This window comes from Pristiophorus japonicus, chromosome 9 (genome assembly GCF_044704955.1).
Source record: "Pristiophorus japonicus isolate sPriJap1 chromosome 9, sPriJap1.hap1, whole genome shotgun sequence".
Classification (NCBI taxonomy): Eukaryota; Metazoa; Chordata; class Chondrichthyes; family Pristiophoridae; genus Pristiophorus; species Pristiophorus japonicus.
In genome coordinates, this window is record NC_091985.1 from 219389851 (window position 1) to 219409617 (window position 19767).

At 45.4% G+C, this 19767-nt stretch overlaps 1 long non-coding RNA gene across 1 annotated transcript; it reads right to left on the reverse strand.

Annotated features, from left to right (window-relative positions):
* Positions 1-2295: 2295 nt before the first annotated feature.
* Positions 2296-19217, reverse strand: LOC139273716 (uncharacterized). Its single transcript, XR_011595322.1, has 3 exons — positions 19079-19217; positions 18157-18322; positions 2296-7785 (listed from the first exon to the last, which is right to left on the reverse strand). It is a non-coding gene; the product is annotated as an uncharacterized lncRNA (long non-coding RNA).
* Positions 19218-19767: the final 550 nt, after the last annotated feature.

The following is a 19767-nucleotide window of genomic DNA, read 5'->3' on the forward strand; positions in this document are numbered from 1 at the left end:
CGTAGAGGTAAAAAAAAAAAAGCACAGGGATTAATTTGGAGAAGGGGACGAGGAAAAGGGGATAAAAAATTTAATTGCAACCTGGCGACATTATTGTCAGAAATTAAAAGATGCATCACTTCTATCGAGTTGGCAAACAAATGCTATTAAATTAGGACTTGCATTGACAGAGGGAACACATGTTAAAACTGTAGACGTCTTTAAAAAAAAAGAATGAATGTGCGCACGAGAAACTTGCTAAGAGATCCTCTGGGACCTCTGAGAAAGGTATTGATCAACTACAAGTTAAAATGGCTGGCTTTGTGTTAACCGAGGCTGATGATGAAATTGATGAGTGGCCACTGACTCAGCGCCCAACAGCGCCTCCTGCACCCCCTGGCCTCTTGCTCCAGTCCTCTTCCCAACACCCTCCACCTAACACTCCGGTAAAAAGAGTTAGGAACAACCACATATCACCAAAGCAACTAACCCAAACTGACTCCTCATCCTCTGATAGCGATTCGGATCCCCAGTTTACAAGCAATATAGCCGAAAGGACCAGATCTCACACTCGAAAGGGCAGAACTATATCTCGACATCACAAACAGTCCCGTAAATCTTCGAGTCAACCTACCAGTCCAAGTTGTGAAAGACATAGCAAACACCCCCGCCGATCGAGACGCAGAACTGTCAAGCAGTCAGACAGCTCTGAAACATCCTCCGGCCTAGAAATGATTTCCAAGATCCCAAAGTCCCGACACCAATTCCCTGTCAGACCAATGCCAAACCCTGATGCACAACAAGCTGCAGACCACCTCTCTATAGATGTCTGTGATCTTCAAACAACTATTTGATTGCTCACGCTATCCGGACAGATGGAAAGGGCAGTTAGATATTATTGGCAGAAAAAGAAAGGGGAGGGGGGAGGTGCGCCCCCAACCCGGGTCAAGACTGAATACGTGACTAGAAAGGAAGAGCCATCTCGGGAGGAAGGATCAATAGAACCGTAGTGTGGCATACAGGATTGGATGGATAAGCAAGGATACGGTTATACTAAACAACCAAACGGCCCGAGCCCTGCTAATAAACCTCCCTATTGTCCCCGGCATGGTATGGGAAGAGGCCGGGACTGGGTAAGAGGAATTGACTGTTTTAATTGTGGGCAGGAAGGACATTGGAATAAAAATTGCCCCTACCGTCAGCATGGAAAAGGAAGAGGAGGAAGAGGAGGGGGGCAAGGGGGGAGAGGAGGATCTTACACTTAACTTCTCCCAGAACAACCCCTTTGGTCAATTGTCCCCCGATTGACTACGCAGCTTGATTGTGCAGGGATCCTCCCCGGACGACGAACCCATTCTGAATGAGTGGCAACCCTTTTTGATAGATACGGGAGCCTTCATGTCTTCTGTACAATCAAAGCTTAAACTCCCTGCTTCTACTGAAACACAGGAACTTTCAGGATTCCTGGGACAAATCTCGACATTCCCAGTGTCAGAACCGGTTAAAATGGGTTACCAGGAAGAATCGGTGGAACATCGAGTTGTTATCACAACCAATCTGGACTGTAACTTGATGGCTAGAGACCCCCTTTGCAAATTCCAGTTGCATTTGGAGTGTGGAGATAATGGGATTATTGTAAAACAGGAAACCCTTAAGCGGCAGTATTAAAACACTAGAACCCCTCAGTGGTGGTCTCTGGACCTGCCGCAGGCACCCGATCACGTGACCCGAGCATACGATCCCAGTGGAAAGAATCAGGACCTGCAGAACTTTTATCAGGATCACGAAGGGGAAGTGAAGGGAATTCTATTAAGGGCTAGAGTGACTGGACTGGAAAGAGAGGCAGATTTTGTGGAAGTGGATAAGAATCTGTGGAAACAGCCCCTAACAATGGCATCGCATATTGCTCGTGAAGTATTAGCCCCTCACCATGCTAAAGATTTGGGAGTTATGGTACGTAAGGCCATAGATGAGGCTGACCCTACCAGCCGGGATGTGCAAATTGTAAAACATGGCCGAACAGTCCAATTTAATGGGGACCCCGAGAAAGTATTAACAACTCTACGGCATCATACTGGCTTGGACATACCTGATTATGTGGATCCTCATGTGTGGGCAGAGGACCCCTTCCAAGTGGGTTATACTCCCATTAATTGAGATCCCAGTGCAGGGCAATGTGGACTGGCCCTCTATCCGACAGAACCCACTGAAATCACAGGCAATCCTAAACTGACTTTTAGGCACTGTACTGCAATTAATCCGGCCTGTTTTCTTACTGAGCCACCCCTGTTAATTCCTGGATTCTTTTACTTCAATCTGGTTCAGTAAAATTACTGAGTCGAATACCTCTTGTGCTTTGAACAAAGCAGTCTTTATTACCGGCCAGTAAGACCTATCAGACAGAAGATATACTCTCTGGATAGAGCGTACACACTCCCTACGGATAGGTGAAGTTACATCGTAAAGCGTTAACAGTTATACAGTTTTGAAATCAGATAACAAAATACAAATGGATTGACAGTCTAACTCAGCCACTCATTAGTCAATCTATATGAGATGTTCTTCTTGAAAGCTCAAGTATTGCCTCCAAATGTTTCAATCTAATGGTGTGACTATTTACTGAGACCTTGCAATTCTGCAGATGTATTTCATGTTACAATTATATATTATTGGCAGGATTAGTGACTTGAAACCTTGAGACAGACTGTTAGCTATGCTGATGTTGCACTATTTGCAATCTGACATTCTCCCAGCTATTCTTCCATGGCTTATACATTTTCATATATCCCGTTTACTTTACTGTCCTTAATTCCATATATTCCGTTCAGATATCCACATCCCCCCTTTTATCATTCTATGATAACATTTAGGATCATTCTATGAGTATTGCATTGTTGAGTAGTTCTCTAGTTTGTTGGATCATAACCCGGGAACCCTTGACCACAAGAGGGTCTGCTAACCTTGTCATTGCTTTACAGCAGAGGTTAAGGCAACCAACAATCAAACAGCAGGTAATTATTATGATGAGAACAATTGCCCCATGTATTAGATAGGATCTCCAAGATCCACCCAGAAACCAATCAAACCTGCTAAGTTCTTTTGCTGGTGTGGATAACTTTTTCACCTCCCTCCTTATGTGATCGGCAAGGTGGGTTATGTTTTCTGAACTATCAGGAATGTAAGTGCAACATTCAGATCCTATCAGGGCACACGTTCCCCCTTTCTCAGCTAACAGGTAATCGAGGGCCATTCGGTTTTGTAATGCTACGGTCCTTATCGCTACCATTTCAGCTGTGATGCCCTCCAGAGCCTCAGCAGTGCGGTGAGCTACCTGTTCCAATATCGTTTCTTTGAATCCATCTAACAGTCTCAGTTAGGGTCAGGGGAACGGTGCGCAAAGGAATTCCCCCTTTGGAATGTATAGGGATATGTGAACACACCCAGCATCTAGTGAAGTGCCCTTTTTCCGCATAAACGTAAGACATATACAAAAAGGTGTTTACATGGAGCTCTCGCCTTTGTCTTCCTTCCCGTTCACCAAAACTGTCATATATCAACACTATTATGCAGACAGTAGCATACAGACACAGTCTCATCTTATAAATAGTCCAATTATTTAGCTGATAAAAAGAGTTCTGTTTTCACGTTTCCCTTCAGGTCTCCGTCAGTGTATTTGGCTTTCTGACAGGTAAGAGTTCAAACTGATCCTCCTTCAACTGCCTTGTTCAGCTATAGGGAGGAGGAGATCTGGAACAGAAACAGGAATTAGACTAACCAGCAAAATTTGTTTAAATGGTGATGAGCTTGCAGTGGTGCAGGTGAACCCAGGCACTTTTCCCCTCAACCTTGGCTGCAGTGGGGGTAGTGAGTGACACCTAAAAAGGCCCCTCCCATTGTGGCTCTAATCCCTTCCGAATCCATACTTCCCTGGTGCCACGAGGGACAATTCAGGTAAAACTGGGAGGTCGAGGTGAGCATCTTGAACCTGGTTGTGAACTAGTCGCAGAGCCTGAGTCAGAGAAAGAACATAGGTGGTCATCAGTCTAGCTGAGATCTCATATCTAGGAACAATTTCCCTCATTAACACCTTAACAACAGTCTGAGTCTTATCGTCCAGGTTAGGGTAGGCTTCAATCCATCTGCTAAACACATCTACTATTACTAACACATATCTGTAACACTGAACTTTTTGCAACTCAATGTAGTTCAACTGAAATGTCTCAAAGGGACCTTCGGGTAGGGGCGTTTTACCCCAATCACAGGGGACTCCCTTCCCTGGAATATGTTGCTGGCCAACCAGGCAACGACTACTGATGTTCTGGGTGAGCGCCTGGAGTTTAGGGTGCCACCAAGTAGCCAAAAGCGTATCACTTGTTGCCCTTGCTCCACAATGAGTAGCAAAATGCAGACATTCTATAACCCATGAAGCCAACTCGTCAGACATGCAAGTCTGTTCCGCGGGAGTGGTCCAGAGTTTAGAAACATTGTCATAAGTACATGCATAATATTTCCACAACAGTTTATCTTTTTCAGGAGCGTCCCCCTGTGCTTTTATAACATCTTGGATGGTTGGCATTGGTTTTTCCGAGGCTAACTTATCCTTCGCAGGATTTTTAGTCTGACTCATAATTTTGGGCACTACCATCTGTTGGTCATGAGAGGCCTGTTTGGCCTCTTGGTACAATGGCAATGCGTTTGGGGAACATGAGGGCTTGCAACAAATCAGATACTAACTGTTTATGAGATATCTCATTCCCCTGTGAGGTTAGGAATCCCCTATTTTTCCATAATTGTCCGAAATCATGCGCCACCCCAAAGGCATACCTAGAGTCGGTATAGATATTGACTTTGAGATCTTTGGCCAAGATACAGGCTTGGGTGAGGGCGAATTGTTGAGCTTGTTGAGCAGAATAGGCGGTTTCAAAGCAGCAGATTCCAAGACCTGATTCTCCTGGTTTACTATGGCGTATCCTGAGATTCGTCTATCTTCTGGATTAATAGAAGTACTTCCGTGAACAAACATAAACAATCATGACTGGGTTCTTCCTCATCTTGGGGTGGCTCAGTAAGAAAACAGGCCGGATTAATTGCAGTATAGTGCCAAAAAGTCATTTTAGGATTGCCTGTGATTTCAGTGGGTTCTGTCGGATTGCCCTGCACTGAGATCTCAATCGGATCAATGGGAGTATAACCCACTTGGGAGGGGTTCTCTGCCCACACATAGTCAGGTATGCCGGAGCCAGTATGATGCTGTAGAGTCGTTAAGACCTTCTCGGGGTCCCCATGAAATTTGCACATCCCGGCTGGTAGGGTCAGCCTCATCTATGGCCTTGCGTACCATAACTCCCAAATCTTTAGCATGGTGAGGGGCTAATACTTCACAAGCAATATGCGGTGCCATTGTTAGGGGCTGTTTCCACAGATTCTTATCCACTTCCACAAAATCTGCCTCTCTTTCCAGTCCAGTCACTCTAGCCCTTAATAGAATTCCCTTCACTTCCCCTTCGTGATCCTGATAAAAGTTCTGCAGGTCCTGATTCTTTCCACTGGGATCGTATGCTAGGGTCACGTGACAGGGTGCCTGCGGCAGGTCCAGAGACCACCACTGAGGGGTTCTAGTGGTATAATACTGCCGCTTAAGGGTTTCCTGTTTTACAATAATCCCGTTATCTCCACACTCCAAATGCAACTGGAATTTGCAAAGGAGGTCTCTAGCCATCAAGTTACAGTCCAGATTGGTTGTGATAACAACTCGATGTTCCACCGATTCTTCCTGGTAACCCATTTTAACCGGTTCTGACACTGGGAATGTCGAGATTTGTCCCAGGGATCCTGAAAGTTCCTGTGTTTCAGTAGAAGCAGGGAGTTTAAGCTTTGATTGTACAGAAGACATGAAGGCTCCCGTATCTATCAAAAAGGGTTGCCACTCATTCAGAATGGGTTCGTCGTCCGGGGAGGATCCCTGCACAATCAAGCTGCGTAGTCAATCGGGGGACAATTGACCAAAGGGGTTGTTCTGGGAGAAGTTAGTGTAAGATCCTCCTCTCCCCCCTTGCCCCCCTGTTCTTCCTCCTCTTCCTTTTCCATGCTGACGGTAGGGGCAATTTTTATTCCAATGTCCTTCCTGCCCACAATTAAAACAGTCAATTCCTCTTACCCAGTCCCGGCCTCTTCCCATACCATGCCGGGGACAATAGGGAGGTTTATTAGCAGGGCTCGGGCCGTTTGGTTGTTTAGTATAACCGTATCCTTGCTTATCCATCCAATCCTGTATGCAACACTGCGGTTCTATTGATCCTTCCTCCCGAGATGGCTCTTCCTTTCTAGTCACGTATTCAGTTTTGACCCGGGTTGGGGGCGCACCTCCCCCCTCCCCTTTCTTTTTCTGCCAATAATATTTAACTGCCCTTTCCATCTGTCCGGATAGCGTGAGCAATCAAATAGTTGTTTGAAGATCACAGACATCTATAGAGAGGTGGTCTGCAGCTTGTTGTGCATCAGGGTTTGGCATTGGTCTGACAGGGAATTGGTGTCGGGACTTTGGGATCTTGGAAATCATTTCCAGGCCGGAGGATGTTTCAGAGCTGTCTGACTGCTTGACAGTTCTGCGTCTCGATCGGCGGGGGTGTTTGCTATGTCTTTCACAACTTGGACTGGTAGGTTGACTAGAAGATTTACGGGACTGTTTGTGATGTTGAGATATAGTTCTGCCCTTTCGAGTGTGAGATCTGGTCCTTTCGGCTGTATTGCTTGTAAACTGGGGATCCGAATCGCTATCAGAGGATGAGGAGTCAGTTTGGGTTTGTTGCTTTGGTGATATGTGGTTGTTCCTAACTCTTTTTACCGGAGTGTTAGGTGGAGGGTGTTGGGAAGAGGACTGGAGCAAGAGGCCAGGGGGTGCGGGAGGCGCCGTTGGGCGCTGAGTCAGTGGCCACTCATCAATTTCATCATCAGCCTCGGTTAACACAAAGCCAGCTATTTTAACTTGTAGTTGATCAATACCTTTCTCAGAGGTCCCAGAGGATCTCTTAGCAAGTTTCTCGTGCGCACATTCATTCTTTTTTTTTAAAGACGTCTACAGTTTTAACATGTGTTCCCTCTGTCAATGCAAGTCCTAATTTAATAGCATTGTTTGCCAACTCGATAGAAGTGATGCATCTTTTAATTTCTGACAATAATGTCGCCAGGTTGCAATTAAATTTTTTTTATCCCCTTTTCCTCGTCCCCTTCTCCAAATTAATCCCTGTGCTTTTTTTTTTACCTCTACGCTTCTAGTGTCACTTAGAGGCCACTGGTCATCCCCTAATAATTTGTTCAGGGCTCCTGATAATTTTCTAAAGTCTTCAGCTCTTTCAGGGAATTCCTCACATAACTTTTGTAGCGGATTATCCGCATCCGTGGTTTTATCTAACTGATTTCCCATTTTCACACTGCCCCTCGTATTACTGTGTCGCTACGCGTTCGTGTCGTCGTGCAATTTAAACAAACTTACAAATAGACACAGACTTTACAGAACTAACACGGACTTTAACTAACTCCAAATCTAACACTTACCCGCATCGCCGCACGGTCCGCGTCGCCGCACGATCTCAATACTAAACTACCACGTCGCCTCGCAGTTCACGTCGCCTCGCAATCCGCGTTGCCTCGCAGTTCACGTCGCCTCGCAATCCGTGTTGCCTCGCAGTTCACGTCGCCGCGCAATCCGCGTCGACCCGTGGCTCGCGTCGCCGCGCGAGTTAAGATACTTTAACTTTACTTCAAACACTTACCCGCATTACCGCATGATCCGCATCGCCGCATGATCTACAAAATAGACAAAGACTTCTAACACTTACCCGCATCGCCGCACGGTCCGCATAGCCGCACGGTCTACAAAATTACCCGCATCGCCGCACGGTCCGCATAGCCGCACGATCTTAAAACTAAACTTAAAACTCTAAACACTTTAAGACTTACAGACTTACTGCCATTAGCACTGACTTTCGCGATTCGCGTTGCTGCGCCTCTGCGTCATTACGCGTCGGCGTCACTGCGCGTTTACGTCACCGCGCGTCTACGTCACTGCGCGTTGGCTTCACTGCGCGTTTACGTCACTGCGCGTTCGCTTCGGCCCTTCTCTCTCTCGGCCGCGCGTTCGCGTCGGCCCTACCTTCCGAGTTGCTGCGGGGTTTTTTTTTAAATTCAATCAGAGCCTAGACGGGCCAAGTGATATTCAAGGTCCCTTCGTCGTACCTGAGTTGAACACCTATCCTCTATTTAAATCCCCATTTTATTCCCTGTGAGCCTAATTTTCTAATTTTGATTTCTTATGAGCCTCAATTAATTTCTTTTAGTCTCCAAATTTCCCTATCCTTTGACGTTACTGCGCAGTTTAAATTCAATCAGTCAATGAAAGCCCTAATTTAATGGAGTTTTTCTGCCAACTGGACAGGAGTGATTTTATATTTTTCATAATTTAAAATCTCAGAACATTTTTTTCTTTCAGCACCTATTTAGTACGTTACTTTTTTTTATAACTAGAGAGAAGTCTGGCACGTAGGCTGTGGACTGCTTTTCGTTATCTCAATTGTTCCAGCCTCAAGGTCGTGTTATTTAATATAATTTTTTTTTTTTTTTAAATCCTTTTGAATCCATCTCAGTTGTTTTGCTGTGCCTTCTCTGAATGTTTTCTTTCAACAAGTTTTTCTTTTTTTTTTAACCACCGGGACCATGTAATTTTTTTCTTTTTTTTTCAACAAACCTATCCTTTGTGCATTTCCTGGCTCCGTAACTTATCATCCGAATATACGTAATTTAGTAAGGTTCACACTCTTAAACTTCCCACATACAGGACAACACTACGAAGGGTTAAAACAAACTTTCATTCTGTTTGAGATAAAACAAACCACAACTCCCCGGCTTTTTTTTTAACAGTAAAAGTCACAGAAGCATTTCTCATTTAAACAGAAATTCATAAGAGTCTCTTTTCTTTCCTATTAATTTTTTTTTGGATCCATGATTGATCATCTATCCCTATCTAGCTCTAACTATCTTTCCAAGTCGCCGCTTGGTTTGCATCATCGCACAATTTCCCTATCTCTATCCCTATTCTAAGTTTGAAAGGTATTCACCAGATTGTCCTGGATCTCGTTCAGACACTACCTGAGAACCAGCGAGTGGCTAAACTTTCCTCAGACTTTTGAAACCGGGGGAAACTGGAGCAGTATTGAAATCATACTCACTCCAGTGGCCATTTTCCCCTCGTCTCGTCCAAGGCTAGTCTGGCTCTTAATTCGCAAGTTTTCGGCAGTCGTCCGTTGAGATCCCACTTCTGACACCAAATGTTAATTCCTGGATTCTTTTACTTCAATCTGGTTCAGTAAAATTACTGAGTCGAATACCTCTTGTGCTTTGAACAAAGCAGTCTTTATTACCGGCCAGTTATACCTATCAGACAGAAGATATACTCTCTGGATAGAGCGTACACACTCCCTACGGATAGGTGAAGTTACATCGTAAAGCGTTAACAGTTATACAGTTTTGAAATCAGATAACAAAATACAAATGGATTGACAGTCTAACTCAGCCACTCATTAGTCAATCTATATGAGATGTTCTTCTTGAAAGCTCAAGTATTGCCTCCAAATGTTTCAATCTAATGGTGTGACTATTTACTGAGACCTTGCAATTCTGCAGATGTATTTCATGTTACAATTATATATTATTGGCAGGATTAGTGACTTGAAACCTTGAGACTGACTGTTAGCTATGCTGATGTTGCACTATTTGCAATCTGACATTCTCCCAGCTATTCTTCCATGGCTTATACATTTTCATATATCCCGTTTACTTTACTGTCCTTAATTCCATATATTCCGTTCAGATATCCACATCCCAAGATGAGGAAGAACCCAGTCATGATTGTTTATGTATGTTGACGGAAGTACTTCTATTAATCCAGAAGATACACGAATCTCAGGATACGCCATAGTAAACCAGGAGAATCAGGTCTTGGAATTCTGCTCAACAATTCGCCCTCACCCAAGCCTGTATCTTGGCCAAAGATCTCAAAGTCAATATCTATACCGACTCTAGGTATGCCTTTGGGGTGGCGCATGATTTCGGACAATTATGGAAAAATAGGGGATTCCTAACCTCACAGGGGAATGAGATATCTCAAACATCTGATTTGTTGCAAGCCCTCATGTTCCCCAAACGCATTGCCATTGTCAAATGTACCGCCCAACCTACCGGAAATTCTCTGGTTGATATAGGGAATCGTTGTCCTGACCAAGAGGCCAAACAGGCCTCTCGTGACCAACAGATGGTAGTGCCCAAAATTATGAGTCAGACTAAAAATCCTGCGAAGGATAAGTTAGCCTCGGAAAAACCAATGCCAACCATCCAAGATGTTATAAAAGCACAGGGGGACGCTCCTGAAAAAGATAAACTGTTGTGGAAATATTATGCATGTACTTATGACAATGTTTCTAAACTCTGGACCACTCCCGCGGAACAGACTTGCATGTCTGACGAGTTGGCCTCATGGGTTATAGAATGTCTGCATTTTGCTACTCATTGTGGAGCAAGGACCACGAGTGACACACTTTTGGCTACTTGGTGGCACCCTAAACTCCAGGCGCTCACCCAGAACATCAGTAGTCGTTGCCTGGTTGGCCAGAAACATAATCCAGGGAAGGGAGTCCCCTGTGATTGGGGTAAAACGCCCCTACCCGAAGGTCCCTTTGAGACATTTCAGTTGGACTACATTGAGTTGCAAAAAGTTCAGTGTTACAGATATGTGTTAGTAATAGTAGATGTGTTTAGCAGATGGATTGAAGCCTACCCTAACCTGGACAATAAGACTCAGACTGTTGTTAAGGTGTTAATGAGGGAAATTGTTCCTAGATATGAGATCTCAGCTAGACTGATGACCACCTATGTTCTTTCTCTGACTCAGGCTCTGCGACTAGTTCACAACCAGGTTCAAGATGCTCACCTCGACCTCCCAGTTTTACCCGAATTGTCCCTTGTGGCACCAGGGAAGTATGGATTCGGAAGGGATTAGAGCCACAATGGGAGGGGCCTTTTTAGGTTTCACTCACTACCCCCACTGCAGCCAAGGTTGAGGGGAAAAGTGCCTGGGTTCACCTGCACCACTGCAAGCTCATCACCATTTAAACAAATTTTGCTGGTTAGTCTAATTCCTGTTTCTGTTCCAGATCTCCTCCTCCCTATAGCTGAACAAGGCAGTTGAAGGAGGATCAGTTTGAACTCTTACCTGTCAGACAGCCAAATACACTGACGGAGACCTGAAGGGAAACGTGAAAACAGAACTCTTTTATCAGCTAAATAATTGGACTATTTATAAGATGAGACTGTGTCTGTATGCTACTGTCTGCATAATAGTGTTGATATATGACAGTTTTGGTGCACGGGAAGGAAGACAAAGGCGAGAGCTCCATGTAAACACCTTTTTGTATATGTCTTACGTTTATGCGGAAAAAGGGCACTTCACTAGATGCTGGGTGTGTTCACATATCCCTATATATTCCAAAGGGGGAATTCCTTTGCGCACCGTTCCCCTGACCCTAACTGAGACTGTTAGATGGATTCAAAGAAACGATATTGGAACAGGTAGCTAACCGCACTGCTGAGGCTCTGGAGGGCATCACAGCTGAAATGGTAGCGATAAGGACCGTAGCATTACAAAACCGAATGGCCCTCGATTACCTGTTAGCTGAGAAAGGGGGAACGTGTGCCCTGATAGGATCTGAATGTTGCACTTACATTCCTGATAGTTCAGAAAACATAACCCACCTTGCCGATCACATAAGGAGGGAGGTGAAAAAGTTATCCACACCAGCAAAAGAACTTAGCAGGTTTGATTGGTTTCTGGGTGGATCTTGGAGATCCTATCTAATACATGGGGCAATTGTTCTCATCATAATAATTACCTGCTGTTTGATTGTTGGTTGCCTTAACCTCTGCTGTAAAGCAATGACAAGGTTAGCAGACCCTCTTGTGGTCAAGGGTTCCCGGGTTATGATCCAACAAACTAGAGAACTACTCAACAATGCAATACTCATAGAATGATCCTAAATGTTATCATAGAATGATAAAAGGGGGGATGTGGATATCTGAACGGAATATATGGAATTAAGGACAGTAAAGTAAACGGGATATATGAAAATGTATAAGCCATGGAAGAATAGCTGGGAGAATGTCAGATTGCAAATAGTGCAACATCAGCATAGCTAACAGTCTGTCTCAAGGTTTCAAGTCACTAATCCTGCCAATAATATATAATTGTAACATGAAATACATCTGCAGAATTGCAAGGTCTCAGTAAATAGTCACACCATTAGATTGAAACATTTGGAGGCAATACTTGAGCTTTCAAGAAGAACATCTCATATAGATTGACTAATGAGTGGCTGAGTTAGACTGTCAATCCATTTGTATTTTGTTATCTGATTTCAAAACTGTATAACTGTTAACGCTTTACGATGTAACTACACCTATCCGTAGGGAGTGTGTACGCTCTATCCAGAGAGTATATCTTCTGTCTGATAGGTCTTACTGGCCGGTAATAAAGACTGCTTTGTTCAAAGCACAAGAGGTATTCGACTCAGTAATTTTACTGAACCAGATTGAAGTAAAAGAATCCAGGAATTAACAAAATCACTGAGTCGAATACCGATTGTGCTTTAAACAAAGCAGTCTTTATTTCTTACCGGCCGAGACTTATCAGACAGAAGGAGTACTGTCTTGATAGAGCGTACACACTTCCTACGGACAAGTGACGTTACATTGTAAAGGGACGACGGTTATACATTTTCGGCAAAAGATAACAAGATAGGGCTAGAGTGACATCCTAGTTCAGCCTATCCCTTTTGATCCCTCTTTCCCTTTGTCCACTCATAAGCCGACCTAAGTATGGTCTGATTTTAAACAAAGACCTTCTGTTAATGTTTCAGGTTAATAACATGATTTAATAAGACCTTGAGGTTTTTCTGCAAGTTGTGGGTTTTGTTTCAATATGTGTTAGTGTTGTAACATTTTGCAGTCTCGAGTCTGAGATTTTCATGGCTATTCCTCCATGAATTCTTTGTTAGCTTATACTGTCCATATATAATTCCCACGTTCTCAACTTCTCGACTTTAATGTCTGTATACATTTAATATCCAGTTCACTTCACTGTCTTTATTGCTTATACATTTTCACATATCCACACAGCACGGGTTATGCAGAGAGTAAAGTTCTCTCTACACTGTCCCATCATACAGAACCAGGGCAGGTACAGCATGGGTTAGATACAGCGTAAAGCTCTCTGTACACTGTCCCATCAAACACTCCAAGGGCACGTACAGCATGGGTTAGATACAGAGTAATACTCTCTCTACACTGTCCCATCAAACATTCCCAGGGCAAGTACAGCAAGTATTAGATACAGAACAAATCTCCCTCTACACTGTCCCATCCATCACTCCAAGGGCAGGTATGGAACATAAGAAATAGGAGCAGAGTAGACCATTTGACCCCTCGAGCCTGCTCCGCCATTCAATAAGATCATGGCTGATCAGATTCAGGCCTTCACTCCACTTCCCTGCCTGCTCCCCATAATCCTTGACTCCCTTATCTTTCAAAAATCTGTCTATCCCCACCTTAAATACATTCAATGACCCAGCCCCCACAGCTCTCTGAGGTAACGAATTCCAAAGATTCACAACCCTCAGAGAATAAACACCTCCTGATTTCCCTTTTAAATGAGCGACCCCTTATTCTGAAACTATGCCCCCTAGTGCTAGATTCCCTCACGTGGGGAAACATCCTCTCTGTATCTACCCTGTCAAGCCCCCTCAGAATCTTATACGTTTCAATAAGATCACCTCTAAGTCTTCGAAACTCCAATGTGTACAGGCCCAACCTGCTCAACCTTTCTCATTATGACAACCCCTTCATCTCAGCAATCAACCTCGTGACCTTCTCTGAACTGCCTCCAGTGCAAGTATATCCTTCCTGAAATAAGGAGACTAAAACTGTATGCAGTACTCCAGTTGTGGTCTTACCAATGCCATGTACAGTTGCAGCAGGACTTCCCTACTTTTATACTCCATCTCCCTTGCAATAAAGGCCAACATTCCATTTGCCTTCCTAATTAATTGCAGTAACTGCATGCTAAATGTTTGTGTTTCATGTACAAGGACCCCCAGATCCCTCTGTACCACCGCATTTTGTAATCTCTCACAATTTAAGTAATAATTTGCTTTTTTATTACTCCTACTAACATGGATACCCTCACATTTTCCCACATTATACTCCATCTGCCAAAGCTTTGCCCACTCACTTAGCCTATCTATATTTGTTTGTAAATTCTTTGCGTCCTCCTCACAACTTGCTAGGTTAGCACAGGTTAGATACACAGTAAACCTCCCTCTACATTATCCCATCAAACACTCCCAGTGCAGGTACAACACGGGTTAGGTGCAGAGTAAAGCTCCCTCTGCACTGTCCCAAAAACACTCCCGGGGCAGGTACAGCACGGGTAAAATACAAAGCAAAGCTCCCTCTACACTGTCCCATCAACACTCACAGGACAGATATAGCACGGATTGGATACAGCGTAAAGTTCCCTCCACACTGTCCCATCAAATATTTCCAAGGCGGGTACAGTAAACGTTAGATACAGCATAAAGCCCAATTTACACTGTCCCGTCAAACACTCCCAAGGCAGGTAACAGCACGGATTAGATACAGAGTAAACCTCCATTTACACTGTCCCATCAAACAATGCCAGGGCAGGCACAGCACAGATTAGATACTGAGTTTCCCATGTGGTGGCTGGCGTGCAACGGCCACCACACGTTAAAAAGAGCCACGCACAGGCATCTTCCACCCTTCAGGATGTAGTTCAGGATCTGGAATATTAGGTCCTTCATTGAAACACCTGTGAACTCATCCTTTTTTGGCGTGGAAGCAAGTCATCCTCGTTTGCAGATGACACTAAGCTGGGTGGCAGTGTGAGCTGTGAGGAGGATGCCAAGAGGCTGCAGGGTGACTTGGACAGGTTAGGTGAGTGGGCAAATGCATGGCAGATGCAGTATAATGTAGATAAATGTGAGGTTATCCACTTTGGTGGCAAAAACAGGAAGGTAGAATATTATCTGAATGGTGACAGATTAGGAAAAGGGGAGGTGCAACGAGACCTGGGTGTCATGGTACATCAGTCATTGAAAGTTGACATGCAGGTACAGCATGCGGTGAAGAAGGTAAATGGCATGTTGGTCTTCATAGCGAGAGGATTTGAGTATAGGAGCAGGGAAGGCTTACTGCAGTTGTACAGGGCCTTGGTGAGGCAACACCTTGAATATTGTGTACAGTTTTGGTCTCCTAATCTGAGGAAGGACATTCTTGCTATTGAGGGAGTGCAGCGAAGGTTCACCAGACTGATTCCCGGGATGGCAGGACTGACATATGAAGAAAGACTGGATCGACTAGGCTTATATTCACTGGAATTTAGAAGAATGAGAGGGGATCTCACAGAAAAATATAACATTCTGACGGGATTGGACAGGTTAGACGCAGGGAGAATGTTCCCAATGTTGGGGAAGGCCAGAACCAGGGGTCACAGCCTAAGGATAAGGGGGCAGCCATTTAGAACCGAGATGAGGAGAAACGTCTTCACTCAGAGAATTGTAAACCTGTGGAATTCTCCATCACAAAACGTTGTTGAGGCCAGTTCATTAGTTATATTCAAAAGAGAGTTAGATGTGACCCTTTTAGCTAAAGGGATCAAGGAGTATGGAGAGAAAGCAGGAATGGGGCACTGAAGTTGCATGATCAGCCATGATCATATTGAATGGTGGTGCAGGCACGAAGGTCCGAATGGCCTACTCCTGCTCCTATTTTCTATGTTTCAAGGTACTGCTAATGATGATGATGAGATACAGAGTAAACCTCTCTCTACACTGTCCCATCAGATACAACTCGGGCAGGTAGAGTACAGGTTAGATTCAGAGGAAAGTTTCCCCGACAGCGACCCATCAAAGCTCACAGGGCAGGCAGAGCACGGGTTAGATACAGAGCAAAGCTCCTTCTACACTGTCCCAACAAATAATTCCAGGTCAGGTACAGCACGGGTTCGGTAAAGAGCGAAGCTCCCTTTATACTGTCCCATCAAGCACTCCCAGGGCAGGGACAGCACGAATTAGATACACAGTAAATCTGTGTCAGAGGAAACTGTACCCCAGTGAGAGTCAGTGCCAGAGGAAACTGTTCCCCAGTGAGAGTCAGTGCCAGAGGAAACTGTACCCCAGTGAGAGTCAGTGCCAAAGGAAACTGTATCCCAGTGAGAGTCAGTGCCAGAGAAAAATGTACCCCAGTGAGTGTCAGTACCAGAGGAAACATGCAGCAGAGCTTGGTGTCCAGCCGTCTTGGATCCCCTTGCCATTGGACCAAGATCTCGTTCTGCCAAGCCCTTGTGGTAGCCGGTGTGCAATGGCCACCTCACGTTAAAATAATTCATGCTGTTAGCAATACAAAACAATCCTCTTCCTCTGCAGTTATCAGTCTATTGCAATTCCCCATACCTGCAGTTTTGTTATTTTACAATTTAAAATATCTTCAGTTATCAGCAACAAATTGCATTTATATCGCGCCTTAAACATAGTAAAATGTCCCAAGGCACTTCACAGGACCGTTAGCAAACAGAATTTGATACCCAGTCACGTAAGGAAATACTACCACAGGATTAAAAGCTTGTTCAAAAGGGTAGGTATTAAGGAGCATTTTGAAGGTGACGAGATTTAGGGAGGGAATTCCAGAGCTTATGGCCTCGGCAGCTGAAGGTATGGCCACCAATATTGGAGGGATGAAAATTGGGACTGCTCAAGAGGCCAGAATTGGAGGAATGCAAAGATCTCTGAGGGTTGCAGGGCTGGAGGAGGTTACAGCAATCGGGAGGGGCAAGGTCCTGGACGGATTTCAAAACAAGGTTGAGCATTTTGAAATCGATGGAGCAGGAGCCAATGTAGTTCAGTGAGCACAGGGGTGATGGGTGAATGGAAATTGGTACAAGTTGGGATGAGAGGGCTGAGGACAGATTGAGTTGAATAGGCCTATATTCTCTGGAGTTTAGAAGAATGGAAGGTGATATCATTGAAACATAGAATTGACAAGGGCTGGATAGTCTAGAGCTAGCAGTCCTAGTATTAGGATAAGAGATCGGCCATTTAAGACTGAGATAAGATATTTCTTCACTTAAGAGTTGTGAATCTTTGAAATTCTGTATTGAATAGAGATCTTACTGAATGGCGGAGCAGACGGGAGGGGCCGTATGGCCTACGCCTGCTGCTACTTCTTGTGTTCTTGAGTAAGGAATACGGGCAGGAGTGTTTTAGATAAGCGTAAGCTTGCGGAGAGTGCGAGGTGTGAGGCCGATCAGGAGAGCATTGGAAATAGTCCAATGTAGCGGTAACAGAGGCATGGATGAGGGTTTGAGCAGTTGAGCTGAGGAAGGGGCAGAGACCGGCGATGTTATGGAGTTGGAAGTAAACGTACTTGGTGATTGAGGGAATATGGGTTCGGAAGCTCATCTCAGGGTCAAGTACGACGCCAATCAATAAATTGCAACTCTCCATATCTGTGTTTCAGTTTATTAGAATACTACATACCTCGAGTGATCAATGCTTCAATAGTAGTACTTATCAATATATTTTCTGTTAATTCCAAATGTTCATGAATGAATAATTGATTCTGTCAGTAATAGGCCGTGCTGGTATTTCAGATTGGTCTGTGCATCGTGATCAATGAATTGACTATGATGCTTCCAGTTCAATCTTTCCAATGGCTTTCTCACCAGATGGGAAATATTTGAACATTGAGATCTGATGGTGTCGGTGTGAGTTCAGCCCCACCGAATGTACAGAGACGGGTCCATCTGCTGGTCTCTGCCTCAAACTGGAGTCATCTCTTAGATCAAAGCCCTTTACTCTAAAACACACACAAGATTCACTGTGACTGTGTTTCGAGACAGAAAGTGATCTCACTTCACATCCCATTGCACGGCCCTCATGCTGGATAATTGTGCTTGGTGGTCAGTCTCTCCCAGTCTCATTTCCTGTCTTACCTTGTAACCTGTGTGTACTGTCTACAGGACCGGTGTGTATCTGAGTAAATGGCACTTTCTCTTACCTTTCTCCCCAGTCGATCTATTGAAGCGCATTCAATCGGAAGGGGCTCACTGGTTGGTGCTCTCACAATCCTGTGCTGGTTCACCTGCTGTTGTTCCTCAGTCCACAATTCCTGTTTCCTTCCAGCTGTGGAACTTTCTCAATCACTCCGCCATTCACCGGGAGATCTAATTAAGAAAGGGCAGAAAATTAGAAGAATATTAATGTTGTGAAGTGGAATGTAGTGTAAAGTGTTTTTCCAATGTTTCAGAAAAGTCTATGTCCAGTATTTTGTTTGATTTTATCCTATTCCTCAAGATTCCTGTCCCGCCCGTCTGGACTTACAGAAAATCACCAGAATTCTCCCCGGATTACACACTAACTGATCTCACTGGGCCCATCCTCCCCGGGTTACACACTGTCTGATCTCACTGGGCCACCGGGTGACACACTGTCTGATCTCACTGGGCCCCCGGGTTACACACTGTCTGATCTCACTAGGCCACCGGGTGACACACTGTCTGATCTCACTGGGCCCCCGGGTTACACACTGTCTGATCTCACCGGGATCCCGGGTTACACACTGTCTGATCTCACTGGGCCCCCGGGTTACACACTGTCTGAGCTCACCGGGCCCCCGGGTTACACACTGTCTGATCTCACTGGGCCCCGGGTTACACACTGTCTGATCTCACTGGGCCCCGGGTTACACACTGTCTGATCTCACTGGGCCCCCGGGTTACACACTGTCTGATCTCACTGGGCCCCGGGTTACACACTGTCTGATCTCACTGGGCCCCCGGGTTACACACTGTCTGATCTCACTGGGCCCCCGGGTTACACACTGTCTGATCTCACTGGAAGTTTCAGTCTATCTCCCGCATGTCCCCAAATCCTGAGCTCCGGGGCTGTGTTCAGTTTGGTGTTTTCCCTCACAGACTCACCGCATCCTCCCCGGCCGGCCGACCGAGCGCTCTGCCCCGGCCCCAGCCGCCCACCATCAGTCCGGTTCCCTGCGGCCCCCGGTTCCCCACATTGTCCAACCACTGGTTACAGCAAACTGCCCGGCATCCGGGGACTGAGGGAAAGCGGCACCGAGCACAGAGCGCGTTCTGCATAAACTAATGACCTTCAGAGAATTCCCGGTCGTCTATTGGCTGCACGAAGCGATTGCCAGCCACTCTCACCAATAGGAGTCGGCAGCGCCGCAAAGCCCCGCCCACTGTGATGAAGGCGCGCTGGGGAGCTCGGGGATCACGTCGTTCCTGATTTCAAAAATTGCGGCCGTTTAACCGTTACCGAGAGACGTCACAGGTGGCGTCGGTGCCGTGGGGCGGGACCGCTCGCCGTGCGCCTGCGCCGGATACAAAACATACATTTAACACTGAGCCACAGAAGAAGAAATTGCGGCAGATGACCAAAAGCTGGGTCAAAGAGGTAGGTTTTTAAGGAGGGTCTGAAAGTAGGAAAGAGGCGGAGAGGTTTAGGGAGGGAGTTCCAGAACTCGGGGCCCAGGCAGCTGAAGGGTCGGACACCGATGGTGGAGCGATTATAATCAGGGATGGTCAAAAGGGCAGAATTTGAGGAGTGCAGACATCTTGTGGGCTGCAACAGATTCCAGAGATCGGGAGGG